The 27813-nt window shown below is 35.4% G+C and overlaps 1 long non-coding RNA gene across 3 annotated transcripts in view; it reads left to right on the top strand.

Annotated features, from left to right (window-relative positions):
- The window catches only part of LOC140636249 (uncharacterized), a 146032-nt gene that overhangs the window by 29514 nt on the left and 88705 nt on the right, over window positions 1–27813 (top strand). For 2 of the 3 annotated variants that reach the window (XR_012033550.1, XR_012033548.1), the window contains exon 3: window positions 843–935. The exons of the other annotated variant lie outside the window; for it this stretch is intronic. This is a non-coding gene — a long non-coding RNA (uncharacterized lncRNA). The remainder of the gene's footprint in view (window positions 1–842; window positions 936–27813) is intronic. 3 annotated transcript variants of the gene reach the window in all.

Raw genomic sequence — 27813 nt, 5'->3', positions numbered from 1 at the left:
TGCTGAAAGTCAGGCTCAGCTTCATGGATCAGGCTTTAAAAAAAATCTCACCAAGCCCTCAGGATTGATATTTCTATAGCATTAACAAAAAAGAAAAATGAGATTTTTTCCTTCCTCGGGCCTATTATTTTTTTATTCTTTTTTTGTTCACTCACTTACAGTGTATTTAAGTGGAAATCACTTGAAGCCCTTGAACCACCCTCCGAAAGCTTTGCTAAATCCCACATTTTTGGTTTCACTCCAGATACAGTACTGTGTCCCCTACCTTTGAAGTCTTTGAAGTGTCCACATTGTAGGCTGAACCTGTGGTGAAGCCCAAACTGGTGGTTTTGACTGCACAAACCCATTTAAAGCTGGGACAGGTGGAATTGAAGCGGGATATGAGAAGGGGTGGTGTTCGCTTCCCTTTCTTGACCCCCACCTCTCTCCACTCTTAGTCTCTTCAAACACTCCTGCTATAGTCGCAGACATATCAAAGACTGCTCTACTATGGCTGCGGTGACACTGCGGCTGGAAGTGACTGCTTTACCCGACCACAGCTGTTCACTGCCTTACAGAGTGAACTGAAGCGGGAAGTACATCATGAGGTCTTCAGTTGCAGCCAATGACCTCATGTTTCTTTACATGGGGGAGATTTGCATCAGGGGTATAGGATAGAATAAAACATTTAGAATGGAGTATTTATGTTATAAAGTCTTATAAAGTTTTGCTATGATTGTAAATTATAAGTATAAATAGGATTTATGGTTTTATAATCCTACACCGTATCTGTGTATTTTTGAACGTTATAGGACTTTTTTTGCAGTTTTAAAAATAAATGTAAATGGTGTTACACTTTACAGTTTAAAGAAAAACCAGAAGTAATATAGTACCCAAGTTAAGAGCTAGACTGGATTGGAATACTCCTTTATGAACAATGAGCTGTATGGCCTTGGGTAAGTCACTTTACCTTCCTATGCCTCAGTTCCCTCATCCATTAAATGGGACTATAATAGTAGCAGTCTCTTAGGCTTGGGGTGAATATTAAATATAAATGAAAAGAGAATCAAATGTATAAATTAAATGATAATATGTAAGACACTTAGAACAACACAAGGCACTTTGTAAATGCTATGTATTTGCTCTTATCGTTAACACATTTTGAAGTTTATATATTTGACAGATTATTTTACGTGCTATATCATTGCTCAATTCAACTGCTGTAACATATACTATTGTCTACATATGCCATAATATATTTATTTTATCCTCTTGTTGATGGATAATTGCTTCTTCCAACGACAAGTACAAACAATAAGAAGATGAACACTTTTGCACTCATTGCCTGAATATGATCTACAAAAATATCGCAAGATAAATACTCAGAAGAATTCCTGGCTTATAGGGTATGCACACCAACAGATTTACTTGATATTGCCAAATTGCTCTCCAAGCAGTTGGGCCAATTCATGCTCCTAATGTCAGTGTGTGAGAATTTCCATTGCTCTACATCCATGCCAACTCTAGCATCTTTACCAATCTGGTGGGTGTGAAATGGGAGTGAATGGCATCTCATTGTTTACATTTTATTACCAATTGGGCTGAAAGCCTTTTCATATGTTTATTGGCCATTTGTGATTCCTCTTCTGTTCCTATCCTTTGCCCATTTTTCTACTGAGTTTTCTTTTCCTTACTGCTTTGAAAGAGTTCTTTAAGTATGGTTAGGTAATTATTATCTACTGGTTTTAGAGATTGCAAATATCTGTTCCAAGTTTGTCACTCATCTTTTAACATTGGTTATGTTGTCTTTTGTGAAAAAGTTTTGAATTTTATAATTAGTTCAATATATCAGTTGTTTCCTTTATGGATTAGGCTTTTTGGCACCTTGTCTAGGAAATTCTGCTGTAATGCAATTTGGTAAAGGCATATGCCTACGTTTTCTTTGAAAAATATCAAAGTGTTGATTTTTATATATAGATCTTTAGTTCAGCTGGGATTTGTTATTGTTTATGGTGTAGAGTGTGTTTCTCTCTTTTCACATAGAGATAACCAATTATCTCAGCAAATTTTTTTGAGCAGCGTGTTTTACTTTTTTCATAAATGTATAATGCCAATTCTGTCATATGAAAAATGCCATATACAAAAGGGCTTCTTTCTGTTTTATTAATCACCATGAATATATTTGCACCAATACCATATTGCATAATAGCTTTGAAATACATCTTGATATCTGTTCGAAATAGTTTTCCCACTTTGTTTCTTTAAAAAATCTTAGCTATTCCTGACATTTTGCCCTTTTGTGTGTCAAGTTCCATGAAGAATTCTGTAGGCATATTACATTGAACTACATTGACTATATAGATTAATTTGAGAACTGATATCTTTATAGTATTGCCTTTAATCCATTCTGTGTGATAGTGCTCTATTTATTCATGTTGTATTTTATGTGCTTCACTCATATTTCCCTCATATTTTTATAATTTTTTCCATAATGTTCTTAAATATCATTTCTTAGGTTTATTTTGAAGTAGCCAGAAGTTTTGAATGCTATCAGAAATAGAAGGGCTCCTTTTCCACTTAAAATTGTACCTTGTTTATATTGATTATAGGAATGATTTATTCCTTAAAAGTTCTAATAGTTTATTTGTAAGTCCTCTTGAACTTTCCATATACGCAATTATTTTTTGTTTTCTTTCCCAGTTTTTAATGCTTTTTATTACTTGTTCTTGTCTTATTGCATCATCAGTATATTTACTACAATGTTGAATATAAACTGGAATAGAAGGCTCTCTTGTTTTTTGTCTGACCTCAATATTAATTTGGTCACCGATTGCTGTGCACTGTTGACTGATGCCATTTACCAGTTGGGCTGAAATTTCCTTCTATTAGAATAGTACTATATTTTTATAGTAACTCCATCTTAAATCGTGAATTTTGTGAAGAAAATATTGTATCTGTTGAACCAATCATTTAGTTGTTTTCTACTTTAACTTCTCAACATAGCATATTTCACTAATTATTTTTTATATAAACTATCCTTGCATTCTTGAGATAAATATAACAGGGTTATGGATTAAGAGAGGGAGTAAAAAATGTAAATGTCTTAGAGAAGAGGACTTCAGGAATAGGGACTAACAAGTGCAAAGGTCAGCAAGGTGTTTGGTCTATTTGGAAGATGACTGAATAGAGTGGTCTGATGAGAACACTACTTTATCTAGTAAATTTCTGGCAACAGATTATCCAGGTGTTGTGTTGGTCCCAGCCTCTCAATAGAGATACTATTGGCTAGGAATGCCTGAGCACTCAACTGGGCTTGTATTACTTATGATAAGCCCCATAGACATTTCCCCCACCAAAACCAAGTTGTGGCTGGATTGGCCATTGTGGTTCTTATGATTGCGGGACACACCTCTGCAACAACCATTTGGAAATTTTGAAAAACAGGATTTATTACTCACAAACCCTGGAGGTTACACTGCATGCCCAAGTCACAGCGAAGTACAGATATATAGAAGAGAAGGAGCAGGACCTGGAGCTCTGTTTTTATTAGTGTCCAGGAGTAGGATGTCTGTTTCATGAGTTCACTCTGTTAGGGAATTTATTTATTTATTTATTTATTTTTTGTTAGGGAATTTAAAACATAAAAGCAGGAATTAGAGAGTGGGAAGGGAGAAGCAAGGTCATTCAAGTGGGCAATTATCTAGGCTACCCAGGGCTTACTATAAGGAGATCTTCATGGGCAGGGGCCACCTGGTTTCTTATCTAGTAAGTTTGCTAGTTGCTTTGCCATATACCTGGAAGTATGGCTATCCAAGATGGATAATTTTTGAAATACATGCCTTGGCAATCAAAAGCTTAAGGTCAGGCACTTACACTGCACAAACCTAGGAGTTCTGGCTTCTCAAGGCAGTGTACTCTTTGCACACCTCCCTGTATCTTCTACCCTAATTCTAACCACCAGACCACATATATGACCCTCTTTCACATCCTTGGAGGCACAGCTAAAGTCCTAGTCCTCTTTCTAGCTCATAAAGATACATCTTTGTGGGCCAAGCTTCTCCTATAGTAAAGGTGAATAATTTGCTTCTGGGACCTTTGGTCAGCATTCAACCCTGATTTGTAACTATGAATGACCAAACAGGGAGTGTGCCTACGCCACACCCTAATATTGCATAGGTCTGAATTGATGAATGCTATCTTCTAAAAGAGATTATGAAGAACACTGGAAGAAGGTCCAAAGTGTGCTGAATTGACCCTGAATATTGTCAAAAGCTGGAGGAGAAGATACCACTCTTTCAAGTGAGTTGAATAAAAGGAGATACTATATATATATGTTTGATTTAGTTCATGAGTAGAATGTCCTGGCAGTCTAAGGACAGTCAACATACTCCTTGTACAGTGAGGATCTAAGGTTGCTCTTTCAGGCTAAAACTAGAAGGCAAAGAAATGGAAATACTGAGTGGGACACATGTAATACATTTGAAGAAGGCCAGAAAACACTAGAGCTCTGTCTCACCTATGCGTGGGGCCAAAGGCAGAACAGTCTCTATTTGCCTTTTGGGACAGATAAACCCATCCATCAGGCTGCATCTGGTGCACAGACTGAAGCCTTGACACCCACGTGCTGAAGGATTTATTGGCCTTGTTCAGGGACTCATAAACTTCCTTCTTGGCTTCTTTTCTCTGGCTCCTTGTCCATGGGTACTTTGGCTCAGTAATCCTATTGGTTATGCTGGTCAGTGTTTCAATCTTCTCCTTTGTGAAGGAGACAGCATTATACTTCTTGTGCCTTTGAGTATCTCCCAGGCTCAGACAGCTCCTTAGAAGAAATCCTCACACTTGCCAGCCGACAACACAATGATATGATACAATGACAAAACCAAAACCAAGGGATTGTTTTCCCTTTACTTATCTAGTCCTTTCCTTTCCTAGTCCCCTCCATTTTCACATTTTGCAGAAGCACATGGCTTTGGCCTACTAGCTAAATGGCAGTTTTTTTTCTTTTCGTTTAGGCTCTTTCACAGATGAGGTGGCTGGCTGCTTTCTTAATGATTATGATAGTGAGACACAATCACTCTTTCATAGTGGCTCTGTGTCCTTAGGTAGCCAATAGCTCAGGATCTGTCTACCTTTGTCTTTTGGCATCGTCTTAGTTTTGCTCTGCCCTAAGATGACTAAGCATATTTTTACATGGGCAGGTGAGGTAAATTATTCTTGCTTCAAAAGAACTATTTTCTGAGAAAGCATTTATCTTGGGATTTCTTTAAATGTTAAACTCTCCAAATGCATTTCAAGTTAATTCTATTTGTGAAAATTCTATTTAGATACTCTGTCGATGTGTATTGTATGGATTATTACATGTACCTGCTGCAAGTTACAAGGGACAACTAGGCTTAAAACATATTTGGATGAATGATCATTTTGAAACTGTTCAAATTGATGTAGTATTTTAAAATGATAAGCTGTCCTGAGCTGCATTGAAAATGCCTTGAAAGATATGTGGAGAATGTGCTATTAGAGGCAGGAAGATGTCTGGTTTTAAAACAATAACAGTAGGTACATATTTGAACTCTTGTTTTTCCAATAACATCTTTTGTAATTCTCATAGCAACCCTTTGAGGTATGCACTATTTTTACCCTCTAGAGAAGCAGGAAATTATAGTGAATAAAAGCACGAGCATGGGTTTAAATCTGGGATCACTACTTACTACATGTGTGAACTTGGGCAAGTTATTTAACCTCTCTGACCTCTCTGTATCTCTTATTTCTTATCTGTGAAATGGGTGCTGACTGATTGTGATGACTAAATGAATCAAAATATCTGAAGCTGACAGAACAGATTCTGACACACAATAAATACTTGATAAATGTTAGCTCTGATCTATTCTTACAGGGAAGTCAGCATCCTTACAAGATGGGTCAACCAAGATACTGAGGTAGGGGGGGTTAAGTTATTTGCTTAAAGCTATGTAGTAAATATCACCAGAGCTAGATTATAAACTGGAAAACTGACTCCACAGTGGAAGTCTTTCCACTGGTACTCATACAAAGAACCATAATATTTCTTGTCTCAAGAGATGCTGCATATTTTATTGAAATGTACTAATTCTGTAATGTTGCCACCCGTTATTATTTTTTAAATGTACTAGAAATTGCAAAAAATAAATTATGGCTAAAGTTTAACTTTAGGCAGAGTTTTGCTTTAGTTGTAAATGCTGAGTAATTTTAGGTAAGCTTCTTCTTCGTTTTTTTTTTTTTTTTTTTTTTTTTTTTAGAAGGAGGAGTCATTGCTTTTACAAGATCTATTAAACTATGCATTTGGATTTAAGAGCCTATCACAAGGGCTCCAAAGACCAAATATGTAACTTGGAATGCCTCCCCTCTACAAGCATTTCAAAGCCTCTATATTCTTTTCTTTCTCTGCCTGATATCTCTTTTTTCAATGTCTTTTGCCACTGAGATCTGTCCCTGAATTTTTCCTGTCTCAATATTCAATATATACCAGAGCACACCACTCCATTCTACACTATACTATGCTAGATTAGACTATATACTACACCATGTATACGAAGAAGAAAACAAAGAGTGCTTAATTACAAAATTTGTGACTACAAATAGCTGAATAGTGAATATGTTGGACTATAGAATTCAGAATTAAAGTGATACTGGTTGACTAAGGAAAAAAGAAATGTAATAGGAGATAAATATCTTAAGCCAGTTTCATGAAGTGTGTGACTAGGTCTGACTTGATAGTAGTTTGTATAAATTACCTGGTAATTTGGATAATTAGAAATCCAAAACAAATCAAGAGGGGCACTCTTGCTCCAAGAATTCATATATATACTTTGGACCGTATTGTAGGTCAAGAAAATTGGACACCATCTATGTCCAGGCATGCTCAGTACATCCTCAGTTTCATTTTAGAAGGGCCTTTGCTAAACTAAAGATTTCAGGTGCTGATAGTGAGGAGGTCATAAGGGCTGTGTGATTGAAGCAGCTGACAGACAATCATTTTAGGGAAGAACAAATGTAATGTCTGCTTCTTTTGGTGTGTTTTCATAATACCCTAGTCCTCGGGATTGGAAGGAGGCTCCAGACTGTCTCAGCAAGCAGTGAGCTTGTCTCCTAGCAGAGGCAGTTTGCTTTCTGCCGTTGTGTGCTGTCTGTTCGGTGGCTGTGGGCCCAAAGAATCAATCAAAATCAGGAGAAAAATGAGAGAATTGCTGAAGAACTTTGACTTCAAACGGAGCAGAAGAAATTTTGGGATTACTGAGAAATATTTTTGCTGAATCACTAGTTACTCAAGGATGTTCTGAATTTCTTAACACAATAATAGTTTTAATTTAATTATAAGTACATTTCTGTATCACATAATTTTGGATGATTTTCAAATTGTCTTATAATTAAATAAAGTGACTAATTTCCTTCAAAGATGCATAGTCACTTCAGGAACAACTGAGAATATGGTTGTGGATTAGGCATAGTGTAGTTAAGCCAGAAACAATCCTAGAAGCAACTCAGGGTGAATGTGTATGTGTATGTGTGTTTGTGTATTTATATAAGATAGGACTAATGCCTTTTAATGCCACTTTTAAAAAGCAAATCCAAATTGGTACCATCACTTTAATAGCTGCATTAATTTTATGATATAGATGTATTTTTTTAAGATTGATTTATTTTATATGTGTGTGTGTGTGTGTGTTTGTGTGTAGATAGAGTGAGAGAGAGAGCACACATGTGAGTGTGGGGAGGGGTAGGATGAAGAGGGTTGGGTGGGCAGGTAGAGGGAGAAGGAGAGGGAGACTCTCCAGCAGACTCCTTGCTGGAGTATATCATTTAAGGTGTGTTTCTAGATTAACCTGCTCTAAATTTACCTTAACCCATATTCCTACTAGCATTCAATAAGAACATCTCTTCTCTTGTTCAATAAGAATATCATCAATCTTTTCAAATTTAGCAGTTGGGGACACCTGGCTGGCTCAGAGGTTAAGCACCTACTTTTGGCTCAGCATATGATCCTGGAGTCCCGGCATCGAGTCCCACGTCGGGCTCCAGGATCGCGCCCTAGGCCGAAGGCAGGCACCAAACCGCTGCGCCACCCAGGGATCCCCAGGATCTTTTGTTAGATTTATTGATTATTTCCATTTGTTTTTTGTGTATTGCTTGTTTTCCTAGAAGAATCCTGTCATTTTTCAGTTAGCTTAAAAAACACTGTAGCAGAAATCATTGATGCCCTACCAGCATACCCTTAGATTTATTTCCCATTTTTGTAGACACTGGCTTTGAGTATGCTTTAACTCCCAACAACCAAAGCCTTTACATGTATGCCTTTACAGATGGACTGCATCCAGGCTTCCAGAAATAGTTTTACTTGTGTGCTAGGAGGCTTGGGTATGTAGGAGGGAGTAGGAGGTGGTATCCTTAACCAATGGCTGGCTAACAAGTGTGTGGATATAACTAGTGCAGCTTCCTTCATCATTGTGGGGGACAACCCTGAAGTGTGACCTGCACTGTGGCCAGAGTCCCCTGCACAAATGAGATAAGGTTATCTTCTACAGGTATTTGCTGGATGTTTTTACCTTTGCCGGGATTCCTGTCCTCCTGCCTCACTCTTCTGCCATTTTTTTTTTCTCCTGAGAACTCTTCCTAAGAAATTATTTTCACATAGATTTTTGTCTCAGGATCTGATTCTATAAAACACAAATGAAGACAAACACTTTATTCATTAAGGATATTTTCTCTGTGTCATAACAATTAGAATGATCTTCTACAGCTTCCCCTCATTTTTGGGGGGAATATTTTACCATGTAGACATTGCTGTATTGTTTTGTTATACATTGAGGCAAATCTGATTTTTTTCCTTTCATATACCTGACTTCACATATTTCTTACAAATTTATTTCTTAGTCCCCATGTTAAATAAATGTTCATCTTTCTTCAGTTGATTTTCCATTTAAATCCTTAGACTGACTATGCTTGAGGTTTGTTAAGGTTCTTAGATCAGTGGACTTAGAGATTTTATCAAATTCAAGAAATTTTCAGCTATTAGTTCTTCAAATATTTTCTGCCTCCTGTAGCTTCCATTTCACACTTTTGATTGATTGATATTTGTCCCAAATGTCCTTATGCTGTGTTCATTTTTAAAGTTTTTTTTTGTCTTCTTTTTATAACTTCATCTTCAAAGAGTTCCCATTGCTATACTTTCAAGTTCATTGATATTTTCTACTGCAGTATCTGATCTGCCACTAACTCCATCCTGTATATTTTTCATATCAGATACTGCATTTTATATCTTTAGAAATTTTACTTGTGTCCTTTAAAAATATCTTTTATTGTTCTCATCATATTTATGTTTTCCTCTCTCTAACATTTCAAGTGTATTTATAACAGTAGTTTTAACATCTATGTCTGCTAGTTTTATCATCTCTGCGATTTCTGTGTCTGTTTTTATTAATTGATTTCTTTTCTGGTAATGGATCATATTTTTCCTGCTTCTTTGCATGTAGAGTAATATGCAAATAGTATTACTATTCTTTAGATGCCAGACAGTGTGAATTTTGATTGATGACATACATTGTGAATTTTACACTATTGGTTGTTGGATTTTATTAATTCCTCTAAATAGTGATGGTGTTTGTTCTAGTATGCAGATAAGTTACATGGATTCAGTTGGATCATTCTGAGGCTTTTTTTTTAAGTTGTTGTAGGACAGATCCTGAGCAGCCTTTGGTCCTGTGCTAATTTAGATCCATTACTAAGGAAATACTTTCTAAGCATTTACCCAATGCCCCATGTCTTAACACTCTGGTAGGTAACAACAAGAACTATTCCTAACCTTGTGTAAGTTCTACATATTATTATTTTTTTTAATTTTATTTATTTATTCATGAGAGACACAGAGAGAGAGAGAGAGAGAAAAGCAGAGACACAGGCAGAGGGAGAAGCAGGCTCTTTACAGGGAGCCCGATGTGGGACTCAATCCTGGATCCCAGGATCATGCCCTGAGCAGAAGGCAGATGGTCAACTGCTGAGCCACCCAGGTGTCCCTACATATTATTTTAATTACTCTTTTTTTTGATATATCCTTCCCTGGCCTCAGGTAGGTTCTCCCATACATGTACAGAGCAGTGTTTGGCCAAAGCCTCGGAGTAACCCTTCTGCAGATTTGCAGCGCTTTGTTCTGTCCAGCCTTCTCCTCCTTGCTGCTTTGCCCTGCATGTGCTAGTTGCCTTGGCCTTTCCAAACTGTAATCTCTGTCTCTACAATTCAATGTGACAACTGAATTCTGTATCCTTCCTCTCTGCACTGTGGCCTGGACACTTTCTAGGCAGTAAGCTGGGGACATGGCAGGGCTCACCTTATTGGTTTCATTTCTCTTAGGGGTCACAGTCTTACACTCCCTGCAGACTTCTGTGTGAAACCATTGTTTCACACATTTTGTCCTGTTTTCCAGTTGTTTAACAGAGTAAATGTGGTTCCTGTTACTCTGTATTTGTTGGAATCAGAAATCTTTGGTTGATGCTATTTGACATCCCTCTCTTCCTCAGTCCTTCATCATCATCTTGACTGCTGAAAGCACAGGTGAAAGAAAGGTCAGCATTTAGTGAGATGTCAATATGTGTTAACAGAAAAGGTAGTTAGAAGTGTGATGAAAAGATGGTTTTAAACAGGGGCGGGAGAGGAATGTCCCTAAGCATATCTGTTCTTGTAATTATCTCTGTGCCTCTTTACACTTCTATGTCCCATTGCTCACCAGCTGTGCTTATTAAAGATCTCCAGGTAATAGTCATCAACCTTGCGAGAAGTAGGGACTGCCACATCCCTCGAGACTTCTTTAAGAGATATTTGAATCTCAGAAATAGCCACTTGTGTCATTCTCTCAGCATTCAGCTAACGAGAATTTTCTGTTCTACTCCAAACACTTCATTTTCTGCCTCTCTTCACAGGTAAGAGAAGTTACACATTGAAGAACTGGCTAATGATTCAGTTCCACATCACTGAATTACCTCAGAGGAAACTTAAAATGCTGCAAAATCATGATTACTTATCCAAAGAGTATATGGGGTTTTACAAATACATTTTTAGTGCCTGGATGAATCTGTTGATACAATCATTACTTTAATCTCCTTTCTTGTCTCTGTAAAAATCCACTAGCATGTTATATATTACATATATGCTATCCCATATGGAAATTTCAAAGAATAATAGAATAGCTTTTAGGATTGATATACACTGGGGAAAAAAACAAATAAGCCCAGAACAGTTTTTTTCATCTAAGTTTTCAAACCATTTTCTTGTGCAGTAAATATTCAGAGAAATATATAAACCATAAATTAATGGTTTAATAAATAATAGAAAGTGAACATGCATGTTTCTATGGCCAAGGTCAATAAATAGAACACAAACAAGACAAAAATGTCCCCTATGCATTTCTTAATTATTATTAAGAGCTCTTTGTTTTCCCTTAAAGGTAAAGACTATTCACTTTGAATTGTCTGATAATTATTCCTGTGTTTTTCTTTGTATTTTTTTTAAATCACATATGTGTGTATAAATCAAAGTAAGTGAAAGTATGTATGCACGTATAAAAGTAAATGTAGCTTAAGCTGTATTTACTTTTAAGTATATTTGGACTTTATTAAATAATTGAATCTGAATCATACTGTGTCTTCCTCCTTTAGTCAACTTTATATTTATATGATTGACCCTTGTTGTATGTAGCCCTAGCTTATTTATTTTTACTGCTTTCAAGTAGTTTCTAATACTGCATTCCATAATTATTTATCCACTCTATTGCTATCAAAGGTATTTTATTTTTGGAATTCCTGAGAATAATGTTCCTATGAACATTTTTGGACATGAGCCAGAATTTCTCTAGAATAAAATACCTAGAAGTCTGTGAGCATATAGTATTAGTTCATTGTGGTTGTTTTAGCTTGTGTTTCCCAGGCTACAAGCTCTTTTTTATATATTTATTAGCCATTTGGATCTCTCTCTCTCTCTTTTTAATGTATCTTTTAGTCTTTTGCCCATTTCAAAATTGTGTGTGTATTTAAAATAGGAGTCCTGTTGTTTGTGAGTGTTTTCTTCCATTCTGTATTAACTATTCACTCTCTTTGTAATGTCTTCTGATGAACAGAAGTTCTTAGTTTAATGTAGTAAATTTGCCAGTTTTGTCCTTTTTGGTAGTGCATTTGTGACTTGCTTAGGTAATTTTTCCCTACCCTGAAGTCATGCAGATATTCTGCTCTATTATATAAAATCTTAATAGTCTTTTACTTAATGTTTAGAACCTTATTAATCCATCTGAAATTGATTTATATGTATGGCCTGACTTCATGGTCTAATTTAGTTTTCTCCCATAGGGACATCAAATTGTTCCAATGCTATTTATTTAAAAGTCTGTTCTACCCACAGTCCTTACAGCTAATATTCTTCTTATAAAGCAAGTGTCCATATATGTGCTTCTGGGCTTTTTATCATGTTTAATTTACCTATTTTTCTCTATTTGTGCCAATGTTACACTGTGTTTATAATGAATTTTTATAATTAGTTGGATAAGTTTTCCGAAGTTGTTTTTCTTGCTCAGTTGTCTTGACTCTCTGAGCTATTAATTTTAATAGTTATTTCTCCTTTCTGACAAAGAAAACTTTAAAAAATGGCTGAAATTTTAATGATATTGTAATAGTGTTGTATGGTGATGGATGGTCAGAATGCTTCTGGTGAGCACAGCATAATGCAAAGAGAAGTAGAATCACTCTATTTTACACTTGAAACTAACATAACACTGTGTGCTTACTATATTCAAATAATTTTTTTTAAGTGGATGAAATTTTAATTGGGATCACACTGGATCTAAAGATCAATTTGGGGATAATGATCATTTTTATAATACTGATTTTTTGCAACCTCTAAAGATGATTTATTTCCTGATACATTTAGGTCTTCTTTAATATGTCCCAATAAAGTTATATCTGATTTTTTCTTAAAGATTGATTCCTAGTCACTTAAATTTTAAAAATCGAATTGCAAATATTTTAAAATTTTATCAATTTTTTTCTGCATATATATTGAGATGGTCATATTATGATTTTTCACATTTCATTTGTTAGTTTAAATTACTTTAATTGGTTTTCAAATGTTAAATCAAACTTAGATTATTTGAATAAATTAGACTCAGTCACAATGTATCATCTATTTCACCTATGTTATATAGGCTGGGTTTTATTTGCTGCTATTGTATTATTAGGATGTTTGGATCTATGTTCATGAATGAGTTTGGCTTGTAAATTTTTTTCTTGTACTATCCATGAAGGCTTTGTTATCAAGATTATGCTAGTCTCATTAAATGAGTTGGAAAAGTGTTTCATTCCCCACTTTCTATTTTCTGGATGAATTTGGGCAGTATTAGAATTATTGCTGTTTGAATATCTGGTAGAGATTGCCAGAGAAGTAACCATGGCTTAAAGTTGTCTTTGTGGAAAGCTTTTTGAGGACTGATTCAATGTATAACTATTGATATTTTCTGTTTTTTCTTATCTATTTTGCAAAATCGTTTTTCCATGTAATTACCCGTTCTACCTTAATTTTTAATACTATTGAATAAAACTATTTATAATAGTTTTTTTAAAAGAAATTTGCAGGATGTGAAGGGGTGTCTCCTTTTTCATTCCTGATAATGGCTATTCATGCTTTCTTTAATATTTTTAAACAACCAACTTTTAGATTTATCTTACCTATTATATGTCTGTCTTATTTATTAATTTTCATCTTTTCTTATGTCTTTATCTCCATTCTACTTTTGTTGGATTTCTTTTAACTTCTTATATGGATGTTTACTATATTAATTTTGAAATATTTAAAAAAATTAATAAACACATGTAATAAACAATTTTTCTTTTAAGTACTGCTTTAACTTCGCCACAAGTTTGATATGTAATATATTATCATTCAATTTAAAATACGTCCTAAATTATGTTGTGATTTCTTTTTTAGCTTATGAGATAATCAGAAGTTTATTTATTTCAATATATTTTCACATATATAGGTCTTAGTTTTTTGTTCTAGCATAATTCTACTTTGACCAGAGAACGTACTATTTATTATTAAAATCCTTTAAAAACTGATGGGATTTAGCCCTATGACCCAGTTTATGCTCAAGTTTTGTAAGTGTTCCAAGTGTTCCATATGTGCTTAAAAAGGATGTGCATAATGCAGTGGGTAGGTGCAATGTTCTAAACATACCCATTAGATTAAGTTTTTTCTTTTTTTCTATCTTATCATTTATTGAGAGGAATGTTATAATCTCCCACCATGACTGTGGAATTGGCTATTTTTCACTGAAATTCTTTATTTTACTTTATATATTTTGGTAAACATATTATTAGGTACACACAAAGTAGAAATTGTTGTATCTTTAATATAGTTTTTAAAATCCATATACATTGGGCCTTTCTAACAAAGTCTTTTGCCTTGATGTCTATTGTAAAATATTTATGTAGCAATTATATGAAATCCAAATGCATTAACTGTTCTAGTTTCTTTTTTCTTTTTCTTTTTTTTTTTTTTTTTTTGGTTTTCTTTTTGCATGGTATCTATGGTGTATAATTTTTTCCATCTTTCTGTTTTCAAATTTTCTGGATTTTATGTTTTAGATTTGTCTATTATAAAGAGCATATAGGGGATCCCTGGGTGGCTCAGTGGTTTAGTGCCTGCCTTCAGCCCAGGGTGTGATCCTGGAGACCTGGGATTGAGTCCCACATCAGGCTCCCTACATGGAGCCTGCTTCTCCCTCTGCCTGTGTCTCTGCCTCTCTCTCTCTGTGTCTCTCATGAATAAATAAATAAAATCCTTAAAAAAAAAAAAAAGAGCATATGGTTGGATTGCAGTATTTTCCCCCAATCTGCACACCACAGTTTTTTAACTAGAACAGTTAATGCATTTGGATTTCATATAATTGCGTATATAGAGAGTTTAAATCCAACATTTTATTTTGTGTTCTCCATTATCATAATCATTGAATGTTTTGTATGCTTTCTTGACTTCTTTGAACTGATTCTTTATATTTCCATTTCTACCCATAGTATTTCAAAATTTATGCACTGTTTCTTTTTTTTAGTGATTATTCTGGAAATTATGATATCCCTTCTTGACTTCTCAATGTCTAAATTCAACTGTGGATAAAACAAAGCAACTAAGACTACTTTAACTTCATTTACTCCTTCCTAAATTATATATAACTGTTGTATATTTAATTTTCTTTTATCCACAGAAGACATTTATTTACAGTTTTTTTTTTTAAGTGTTTCCTAAATATTACAACTTTTTTTCCTTTTCACTCCTTCTTTCTCAGGACCTACTTCTAAGCTCAATTTCCTAGTACCTGAAGCACACCCATTGGAACTTCCTTTAGTTTTAATATGCTGGTAGTTTACTCTCTCTGTATTTTGCTTGTCTGAAAATGTCTGATTTTGCTTGCATTCTTAAAAGATATTTTCAACTGATGTCGAATTCTGCATGGACAGAAGACATATCAATCCATTCTCTCTTATGGTTTCCACTGTTCCTTCAGAACAAGTGAACAGTTAAATTATCACATTTTAGAAGTTTCTTTTATTCTCTAGATGCTTTTGAGACTTTCTATTTGGCTTCAGCCTTCTGTAGTCTTGCTGTGATATATATAGATATAAATACCACTTTTACTTAGCCTGCTTGGAATTTCCTGGTCTTCTTGGATCTGTGGTGTGATCTCTTTTGTTAGTTTGGAATATTCTGAGTCATCACCTTTTAAAATATTGCCTCTGATATACTTTTTTTTTTTTTTTTTTTGCTTTCAGGGACTTCTGAGAAGGTACTTCTGAGAAGGTGGAGAAGAGGGTTATTCTTCTCTTCTCTTCTTCTCTTCTCAGGGGTAAAAACATCCTGATTAGGGGATAAGTAGCAAAGTCCTATTGACTAGTAGAAAGTTAACATTTATTGAAGTCTGACTATGCTACATTCTCCACAAAAATATTTTGCATGTGTGTACTAGGTATCTAGTCTGCAAAACTAGATATTACCCCCCAAACCTAGCAGTTAAAAACAATGAGTGTGCATTACTTCACACAAGAGGGTTAGGAATCCTAGAGTGGCTTAGCTGGGTAGTTCTGACTCAGGACCTTTTATAAGATTACAGGTAACCTTGGGGGTGCAGTCATCTGATGGCTTGATTGGGGCTGGAGGGTCTGCTTACAAGCTTATGCAGTGGTTGCTGGTTGGTTGCTTAAATTCTTTCCTGGCTGTTGTGATATGAGATTCAGTTCATGTCCAGGCTATATTTATTTCCTATTTAAAGTTCTTCAGATAAAAATAGGGCAGGTACTTAGGATTAGTTGCCCAGAAAATAACACCAAAATGAGAGGACCTTAAAGAAATTAAAATTTATAAAATTGGCAAGGTCACTTTCGTAAGTGAGGATGGAGGGTAAACAGGCAACTCTCCCCTCTCTTCCTAGAAGGAAGTCCTTGGACGTGTAATGGGCCAGAGTCCTAACTCCAACCTTTTGATATGGTAATAAGATCTCTGCAGGGGCCAGATAGTCCCTCATATCTACAACTTAAAGTTGCCAAGTTCAGGCCTTCATCTCTTTTGATACACAAATACCTAGATAGTGCTCCAGGCCACCTGTCATCTTCAGCTGTAAACTAGAGTCTATCCTGGGATGCAACCTTTTGGCTTTGGGGGAGACAATAGAAGTTTTATTATTCTTTGAATCAGTTAGATTAGGTAAATACATGGCTATAGATCTAATCTTTATGCATGTGAAAATGTTTCTAAGAGAAGTAAAAGCAAAAATTCTATATTGTTACAGCTTATCTTATAATAATTAGATAAGCTTTCCCCTAATAATAAAAGATAGTAAAGTATTTTTTTTCTGGAATGGTTAAAAAGAATGAAAGACTGTTGGGCAGATAAATGGAAAACACTATTTTTTTTTTTGGTCAGATCTTTGGTTTCCTTATAATCTAGACTTTGCCCACAGAGTCCTTTGTAGAAGACTGATGGTTAATTACTTATAGAATGATCAAATCTCATTGTATTAGTCAACTATTGCTGGGGTAATAATGTATATCAAACAAACCTTGAATCTTTATGGCTTATAAAACAAACACTATTTTTTTTTCCTCTGGGTTTTGTAGGGTTGGCTGAAATCAGCTGAGCTTGGTTTTAGGTCGCAGGTTGGATTCAGGACTGCTCCACATAACTCCATCTTCTGGGAAGAATTACAGCTTGTGGCATGTCCTCACACGGGATGGTAGAGAAACAAGAGTATGAACAGATAATAAATTTTCTTAAGGTCTTACCACAAAACTGGCATCTATCATTTCACCTACATTCATTGGCCAAAGCAAATCATTTTATCATGCCCAACATCAATGGGTGGGGATGTATTCTTTGTCCATAATGTGAAACAATTCATATGGATTCATGACAAAGAGCATGGATGTATGGTTCTTTTAAGGTGGGGAGCAAAGCATTGGGAAAAATAATATAATCTATGATACTCAAGTTTTGAAGTTTAGGAAAGTTTTCTAACTTTGACTCACCAGTGGCTGTTTGAAACTGAAGTTTGTTATTTAGGAAGCATGTAGCAGAGATGGTGAACTTTCCACCAAAAGCGTATGATCTCCCTCTGAGGGAATGGTGTTTTTGCTTGGAAGCAGATACCCAACAGGGAATACATTTCAGGGATACTTTTGCATCCAGGGACAGCCATGTTTCTAATTTTTACCAATGGAATGTAAGCAAAAGTAAATGTCACTTGACATTTCACTTGAATGTGCCAGGATGTCTTGTCCATCTCATTTCCCTTTCCACTGGCTGGAAGCAGAGGATGCTAAGATCTCAGAGGAAGATGAGACCATGACATCCAAAGAGCCTTGGTTCTTTAATCACCCTATGAAGTAAAGCCACTCGCTATTCACAAACACTAGACTGACATGAACTATGAATATATTGAGCCTACGGCAATTTTGGAATTTATTTATTACAATATCTTTGTAACATCTTTACTATGCTAAGTAATTCAGGAAGAAAAAAAAATTTACAGTCAATGGCAGCTACTGTGAGGTTAACAGGAAAAGAATAACCACCTAGATTTGAAATTAGGTTATAGCTTCTAATTCTGTTCTGCTGGTAAGAAACTGCTTGATACTAAGGACATTTTTAAGAACTATGAATTTTGGGCTAGTTAATCTTTAAGGTGTCTTGCAGCTTTAGGATTTTATGATTTTGAAGAAGACCTTTCTATAGTTTTCGAGGTATATGGAGCAGAAGCAACATTCTTCCTTAAAGTGTCTTATGGGGCTGACAGATATAAAATAGGTACTCTTGTGTGACAGAAAGAATGAAAGAGACTTGGTTTTCACCCTCAAACATGGCCTTCAGTAAGTCATTTCAACTCTATGAGCCTTGGTTCCTATCCATAAAATAGGGGTAGAAGAGTGAGTTGGCAGCATGATTTTGAGGATTAAATGAGCTATTACATATAAATTTCATGGTGCAGAGATTAGCATATAATAATTATGCAGTAAATGTCCAATGTTATTGCTGTTATTCTTGTTTAGATTAGGGTGGAGATACAAGGCTTCCTGAGGGTATGAAGCTACACATGGGACTAGAGAATTTTAATGATTAAGTTCCATGAAAGATTGAAGAAGATGTCTTTGTGGAGATTGAGATTCATGATAATAAAACCCAAATAACATAGATCTATCACTGCAAATCCATTGGTCTTGGAAGTGAAAGGAGAGGGTACTAACACTGTCAACATCCTAATACTCACAGAACTTTAAATGAATTTTCTGGCCTGGCCTGTCCAAGCATACAAGGTAATCCTGAGATACTGAATAGGGATGCCAAATATTGGAGCAATCATTAGGGACTTGTCTGAATTATTTTGTTTTTGACTGCTATCAGAGGAAGCAAGGAAGCCAATGGGACTTTATAGTTTAAAAAAATTAATGGGATAAATATTAGAAAAAGTTTGAGGGTAGTAATTCTGATTTATTATTTTTAATGACCATTGGTTTCTGGCTGGCAGAAGGCCTCCCCTGTCTGCTTCTTCAGGAGAGCCTCCTTGTGTGAAGACTGGGCCACATAGTGTGAGTTGCTTATTGAGGGCAGATGGGAGCCACATGCCCCTTTGTGCCAAGGAGTCTCTTAAACATGAGAAGGACTGAGTTCTGCTTGGAGATCAATTAGGCAAAGTTAAAAATTCTCTTGAGAGAACATATGGGATCCCTGAACCATATCCAAATAGCCAAATCCTTCCCCATGTTTCTCACATTAAGGATATACTCAGTGCCATTTCCCTCATCTTCTTTGTCTCAATTTAATCTTTTCTTTCCCTAATAGTGTCTGTTGTCACCTTAGTTTATAATTTCTGATATAGTTTTTTATTTGTTTGCATGCATAAATTGCTTCCCTACATAGAATACAAAGTCTTTGAGAAAAGGTCTATTTCATATAATTCCAGGAATTTCCAAATGTGACTAGCAAAGAGCTAAATATCAGGAGTTCATTAATAAAGACAAATTTGAAATGAGTTTCCAACCACCTGTGTAGAGGACATACTGCATTTTTCATTTGGTAAAATTGGGTCATTCTTGAGCTTTTAAGGCAATATTGAAGGTCTCTTAAGGATGCAAATTTTGAATTAGCATTTCTATTCTGTCCTAACTCAGCTGCACAAGATTCCCTGAGTTGCCCACCAGGTATAATGAGAACTTTTGTGGAAATGTGGGAGTTGAGAGAAAAAAAAAAAAAAAAAAGGTAACTTGAAAAGTTTTTGACTCTCTGGGTTCAACTCTGAATGACGAATACTGGAGTCAATATTTTCCAAACTGCCAGAGATCAGCATTTTCAAAAGCCTAATTTTTAAAAAACTGTGCCAGTTTAAAAGATGTAATTTGAACATAAGGCGCATTGTGTTAGTGAAATCTGGTAGATAATGTTTTGTGTGTGAAATATTTTTGTAAAAGCAGGAGAAATGGTAGGAAGAGGAAAATGAGCTTTCCAATCAGACATGTTCAAAAGACTCTAATTCTACTGTCTTGGTGATTTATTTTCTCTAATGCATACATCCTTTGAAAAGGATACTTGTTTTAGAAGGAGAAGGAAAATTCATTCTTGTAATGTGAAAGTTCTCCAAAAACCTCTTTCCCTATTGACCTAGAATCCTTATTTCACTTCCCCCTACAGTTCTAAATTATCTTTAACTACTATGACATTAAAAAAGACATACTGTATTAAGAGTCACCTTGATTAAAGAGGAATGATTGGGTCAAATTTTGCCTCTAGGTTCCTGGGCATATTTTTAGGAACTGATTTGCTACCAGATTTGTATCTTCTGTTGACTCCTTGGGTGATACAATTTATTATGTCCCTAAATGGAAGACTGGGGGCACTTCCAACTAGTTAACCAGTCCATAGTCATTTCATTGCAAGATAGTCCTTGATTGAACAATGAGAAAAGTAATTATGATCTACAAAGAAGACAGATAATTACTGATGAGTAACAAGGCACAGTTTCCTTATAGGGTCATGGAGTACATAGATGGCATGCTGGGAGTGTCTTTAGGAGTTGCCTCCTCCGGTTAAAATGCACCCTTAGTTAGGTAACACTTATCAACTCTCTGTCTTTTATGATTCTGTCTGAAGTTTGAAGAAAGAGATACTAACAGTGGATAGGAAATTGGATTTGATGTTGAAAAGAGTCATTTGAAGGAAGTATCAGGGACACTAGGAAACAACTCCATGTTGGTAAAATGAACATGTGGATAGAAAAATAACTTTGTGCTTCCAGAAATCTCTAGCTATCGATCAGTGCAATAGCTGTAAATTTCTCTGCTGATTACAATCAGCAAGGTTTTTCCCAAAGGACAATAATGGTTTCAATAGAAAAGTCTATAAGCAAGTTACTTTGGACATTTAAACATGGCTCTTAGCTATGCAAATAATGAATTTATGTCTTGTAAAAAGTAAGGCATTGTCTTTTCCTTTGCTGCTTTTTTTTTTTTTTTTTCTCTCTGATGCCTAACCCATACCACAAACATTTAGCTTGAAGTTTGGTTATCTAATTCTTTTTGCTATCCATTTTACGAAACAAATTAATTTTATAGTTTCTTTCATTGCACTTCAGTCAAGCTTGTCTTAAAGTAAGGACAGTGTTATTTAAGATTTCCTTCTGTCATGTGCGACTAATTGGTCTAATTCATTATGTAAAAAACTATATGGGCTATGAGACAAATGAGGTAATGTATTTTGAACACTAGTGTAATTGCTAATGAGATCTAATGTGAGTAAACTGCCTGTAACTTAAGTGTTTCAGCATGATGGATATGTTGCACTTTACTAAGGAAAGAGCTGAAATAAGTTATGGCATCAGTTAGCAATGCACTTACAGATGAAAACACAGAGCAAGGGATAATATAATTTAAAATGTTTTGCTTTAACGTAAATTTTTTTGATGTGTGCTGTTTTTCTAATATGTTGGATTTGAATAAAATGCTAACTCATGACCAAATACTACTTTTTTTAAAAATTTAAATTCAATTTGCCAACATATAACATAACACCTAGTACTCCTCTCATCATGTGCCCTCCTGTCACCCAGTTACCCTATCCAAATACTGCTTTAAATGGCTTTTAGACCAGTGTAGCAACACATTCATTTTGAGTATGGTGTTTCCAGGATGATTGCAATTACAACAGAGCTAAGGTCCAGAGAAATTTTTGTTGTTTAGATCAGTCACAGTTGAGAAGACTTACATTCCATTGTGCCGTGACAAATCTGGGATGACAATTTACAAATAGTGCATAGTCTATGTCCTTGAAGGGTTTGGGAGATAGGTGCAGGGGTTTCTGTAGTTATAGTTTTGTCCACAATTTTCTTCTTGATAACACAGATATGTATGAATTAATAACAGATGCTAGGGTGGGGACAGAAATGTTTGTCCCAATACAGGAAATGGAAGATGTTCAACCAAATAGGCAAGGCATAAAGTCCATGAGGACGTAACAATCTCTACGGATGGTCAAGAAAGTAGTCAGCATTCACAACTCATGAGGTATCAGGGGGTCCCGACTGGTAATTTAAGTATAACATTAGGGACCTAATAATATGATAATCAAAGACTAGATGGGTACCCAGTCCCAAACTTTGGAGTGTTTAGTGTTAATAAAATGTTTCTGGGTTTTAACTCAGGAAATTGGCAAGAGTCAGGTGGGATTCGAGCTGTAGGAAAGAACAGGAAAATAGATTTATTAGAGTACAACCTTAGAGTGGAGATGAAAGCTAGGGGATTATCCTATGAAGTATGGGACTTGGCTTGGGTACTCAAACATATAGGTCCTGTTATCAAAATGAGTTCTTGTGCTGGAGTGGAAAAATATCAACTGACATTTGGGAATCCACGTGGAAGCCAAGAGTTAGCCCTTCAGGTTAAGGCTATAGTACAGATAATTCAGAGAGGCAAACCATTAAAATGGGAATTCTATCAGAAAAGACACCTTCCCTGCCTTTTCATTGTTGCCTGAAAAAAAGCTTGGTGTGTAGTGGGGGCTCCTTGTATATTTTTAAAGGAATAAATATAAAGAGTTTTAAATGGTTATAAAATGGTTTAGATAGTGCAACTTAGGTATAGCTAACGTTAGGTAAGACTGAATTAGGATACGAGAAATTCCTACTTTATCTGTTAGGGAAACTAATGGGTACATGGATAAGTTGGAGAAGGAAAGTACAGGATGGAGAAAAGAGAGAGACTGGCTGGCCCAGCCAGTTATAGAGCTTCCTCCTTTTGCATCTCCTTATCTCAATCACTGGGGTCATGGTCATACTCTGATAGTTAATATAGAGAGCCATTTCAATTTTTTAGTATTTTCATATTAAATTACATTAAATTCTTACCTAAGCCCTATATAAGGCCACTCTCAGATCCTAGGAATAATTATATATAACTTGAAAAACTGACCCCTATCCACTTCCCTCACCTGCATTGCTTCTTTCTGGGACCAGTCCTTAGAGTGCTAAGGTGGAGGCAGCAGTTGGCTTCTATGTCATTTTGAATCTCCTCTACTAATCAAATGACTTAAGAGAAGATATATTTTTCAAGGAATATGCCACAGGTTTACAAAATGTGTACAAATATATAATATAAATTGGTTGCTTTATAAATGCTTGATAATAATCACAAAGAGGAAAAAATTGTATTGATCATCCTTAGGCAGTTTGTAAGTCATATGTCTAAGTGCAAGAATTTTCAGGGAAACAAATTCCTTCTTGACAGTTTAGAGCAATGGATTAATGGGAAAAGGGTAATTTTACTTAAGAATGGGAACTAACTGGAGAAAGTTAATAGAAAATGCTAAAATAGAAAATATGATAAAAATTATTATAGTAAAGAAACTTACATGGTGAAAAACTATCGAATATGAAAACAGTAGAACTCGTAATGTGGTATCTAATAACACAATTATTGATATTCCTTGTTATCTGATTTCTCCCTATGTAAAACTTGAAACAAATAGATTTGGCTTATTTAGCATCCTCTCTATCTTAAACCAATATCCAAGTGCCAGTAATCTATACTCAGGAACTAACTATATTCATATAGAAAAGAGTATTTGTATATATGTACAGTTATGACAATTTAAAAAAATTTTTTTAAATGTATTTATTCATGAGAGACACACAGAGAAAGGCAGGGACACAGGCAGAGGGAGAAGCAAGCTCCCCTCACAGAGCCCGATGAGCGACTCGATCGCAGAATTCCAGGATCATGCCCTGAGTCGAAGGCAGATGCTCAACCATTGAGCCACCCAGATGTCCCCCGTTATGACAATTTTAATTGATATCAATGATATTACCCAGAATATTCTCCTCAGTCTGGAGGGCATGACAATTAATAAAAATAATAACCACAGTTAGTTTCTTCTAATAACAATGTGTTGGATGCTTAGAAACACAGCTCTGCTGAGTTCTACTCTTGGGCTAGGGGATTCCTTACAATATAGGAATAGGCCTTTCTTGTACTTCATTGTGGGTAAATGCCCAGCAATGTCTCAGTGATCCACTTTAGTTGCATTTGGTGGTAATTACTAATTAGTGTTCTCATTCTCATCCTCCCTATCTCTTGGATGAACAAGCCATTTGTTAGGAGCTGGGATAGTGCTCTAGGGATAGCCCACTTATATCTCTACCTCTAGTCATGGCTATAATCTCTTTTACAAAATTTCCTTTTCTAAATTGTATCAGAAACAGGTAATGCCCTCCAATATCTATTTGATCCTGACAAAAATTCATCTAGCAAGAAATTATATTTCCCAGCCTCTTGCACCTTGATGTTGATCATATGACTTCATATGACTACTTTTTGGATGTGATGGCATTGAGAGAGATTTGTTTTATTTCTGTGTTATTCTAGTTGCTTTCCATCCCCCACCCCTTCTTCTTGTCTGGGAAGTAGTGATAACTAGACTGTCACCTCATACCCAAAGATGGAAGCCAGGTATTAGGATGGTACAATTCTCCCATTTACTCTGAAATGTTCACCTCTGGGCTGTTACTGAGAGAGAGTCTAATTTAATTCATTGTATTTGGGGATTCTTTGTTACACAACTCGACCTGAATCACAGAAGCACTTTCTTCCAGGAAATTATGTCTTTTCACCAAGCGCCAGAACACAGCAACACTTGCAAGACTTGAAGTTTGAGTCATTTGAATGTTTTTAGTGGTTTTGACTTCTTCTATCCTGAGTGAGCCTGTGGACCAGGGCATCTCTTTCTTTCTCTTGGGAATTCATGATACCAACCGAGCTCCTGTATGAAACCACTTCTGAATAGATTGATTTCTCTGAATTTGATGACAGACTTGCCTGCATGCCTTTAGTCTTCTCTGTGGGGGATTTGCCATGCAGAGCTCATCAGCTGTCTCCCCCTTTAGGACTTGCACTTGTGCTCTGTGTCTGTAATGTTTTCTCTCCAGATCTTTGCACAATACATTTTCTCTTCCATTACCCTGTCATATTTCCTTATAGCATTTTCCATTACCTAGATGATTTCTTTATTTGCTTACATGTTTGTTCTATTTCGATAGTAAACACTTCGAGCACAGAGGATTCACTTATCTTGGTCACTGGTATATATCTCTACTTTCTAGAACTGTATCTCATAGAAAGTAAGTATTCATTCATTATTAGTTGAATGACTGCATCTTTGAAAGGACATTAAGGTTATAAATTACGGTATCCTCAAGTAACTGGAAGTCTCAAGTTAAGTACACAAAATAATAGTCTAGCATAATTGTAGTTTTAGTAAAATTCTACCTGGATCTGAGAAGTTTCAGAAGTTTTCTTTTAGGGATAGTGGCTGATACCTATTAATTTGTAGAACCTAAAGATACCACACAGAATGATTTAGGTATGGGAAGGTTTAGAAATGAAAAAAAAAAAAAAACTAGTAATACCTGGTTAAATAGTGTGTGTATATCTGTTTAATAGTGAAACAAATTATAATTTCAATATCAACTAATTTGCTTATTTGCATAAATAGTCCGAAGTCTACCAGCGAAATCTGAAAAAAAAATTCTTTTTCGTAGTCTGTACACTTACTCAGTTTGAACTAGTTATGATATTTTTCCCTTCAGACTTTTGTCTCTGCATCATTTCATCAGGATTTAAGTCCACTAAGTTCCAGCTTTCGATTTAACGTATGCTTTTTCTACTTCTACTACTCTTACTTCTACCTCTACTTCTGCCTCTCCCTCTACCTTTTCCTCTGCCTCTACTTCTACTTCTATTTCTACTTCTACTTCTTCTTTTTCTACTTGTACTTCTACTACTTCTACTTCTACTTGTCGAGGGGGTTTGATGTGGAAGTCCTGGTGTTTCCATATTTTGTTGATGATAATTTGCCAACTCTAAATTATTAATAGTATTTTTATTAATTATTGGTTCTTTAAGTTTCTTGTCTTGGCTTTCTCTTTTCTTTCTGGTAACCATCACTTGTGGGTTGAATAGTGTCCCCCTAAAATGTGCATTCATCTAGAATCTCAGAAATAGTATCTTTGCAGATATAATTAAAGTAAGGATTGAGATTAGAGTGGACCCTAAGTTCAATGAGAGTGTCCTTGTAAGAGACTGAAAAGGAATGAAGAGAAGATGATGTGGAAAGAGAGCAGAGATTGGAGTGGTGTATTTAGAAGCCAAAGAACAACAGAGATTCCTGACAGCCACCAGAAGCTAGAGGTGAAGCATGGAAAGGATACTCCCTCAGAGCCTTCAAAGGGAAGCAACCCTGCTGACATATTGATTTCAGACTTCTGGCCCCCAGAACTGAAATTGAATATACTTTTATTGTTTTAAGCCACCCAATTTGTAGTAATTTGCTATGACAGTTGTAGGAAACTACTACAGTGTCTTCCTGGCTTACCAGGCAACAATCTGAGTAGCCCCTCTCAGCCCTATCTTCACTAGAGCAGGCCAGTTTTGTTACTCACAGTCCCTTGATTCTAATTTCCCTCTCCTAAGGCTGTCCTGAACACAAGCTACAAGCTAGCTACCTTTGAAAAGAACCATAGTCTTTTAAGGTGTGATAGATATTAGAATCAATTATAGTCCATATTCACACTTCTCCTAATTTCTTCATCCATAATTTTGTGAGAATATATCAGATATACTTAGCCCTTCCTTATGTTGGTAATGGAGGAGAATAACACATGAATTTGAAACTTGATTTTTAACCTGTGACTTTCTTAAAGCATTTTCTAAAATTACTAGGCGAGCTGCATCCATTGTAGCTCCAGGAACCCTGACGTACTACTTAAAAGAATGTGGGCTCCATAACTTGTCATTTTCTCTCTTTAATTTCTGCTGAAGAATTTCACTGTATCCTTTGGGTATCTCCATTTCATTCATTAATGAGTCCTGGGGATATGAAATGAATGATGGGACTAAGCTGATGGGCAAGAGAGAAATATTGTGGATTTTTTTTTCCCTGTGTGATATTACTGTCTTCATCTTAACTCTCTTGCTTCAAGTTCCTGTCATATTAGCCCTATATTTAAAAAAAAAAAAAGGAATAAACAGAAGCTTATTGTTAATTTGTTTTGGTTTCCTACTTAGTATTACTCATTCCCACTTTCACTGTTAGGTTTTAGGCTTTTATTCTAAGTTTGTTGGCAGGTTATAATGAATTGCTTTAAATTATAAGGTTTTTATTTTAGGCTTTTGGGGTGAATTATTAATATGAATGATAGATGAAAAGAAAGTCTATTATTTAGTTTTATTTTTGATAACTCTTTATGAAACATTTCTTAAGCAAATTTTAGGATTCAGTAGACAAGTAATTTGCATTTAATAGTCCATGTTCTAGCTTTTGGAAATATCTGCATAAAGTAATTTTTTGTTGCTTTTTTTGTTGACATAGATTACTGTTTCACTTTCGAGTAGCCCCATAATTCACTTAAATGAAGGGTTTGCATTCTTTTTTACTTGGAGAAGAGAAGCCAACTTTCACATTGGTATGGTGACTATGTGTTGCACATCTCTGTGATACACTTGTTCATTCATGCAACATATATTTATTGGTCATCTTTAAGTGTCAAGCTCCACCCTCAACCACCTCAACTATTTTACTTCTTCTTTTTTTTTTTTTGGTAACTATTTTACTTCTTTATCCCTAATCCATCCATCAGTTCTGTATCCCTTGTTAATACTGGGGGTATTGTTACTCATAAGATTGTTCAAAATAGAAAACTTCAGCTAATCCTCAGTGTTCCTTTTGCCCTGCATTTCC

This window comes from Canis lupus, chromosome 7 (assembly GCF_048164855.1).
Source record: "Canis lupus baileyi chromosome 7, mCanLup2.hap1, whole genome shotgun sequence".
Taxonomy (NCBI): domain Eukaryota; kingdom Metazoa; phylum Chordata; class Mammalia; order Carnivora; family Canidae; genus Canis; species Canis lupus.
This window is presented reverse-complemented; position numbering and strand designations above follow the sequence as displayed.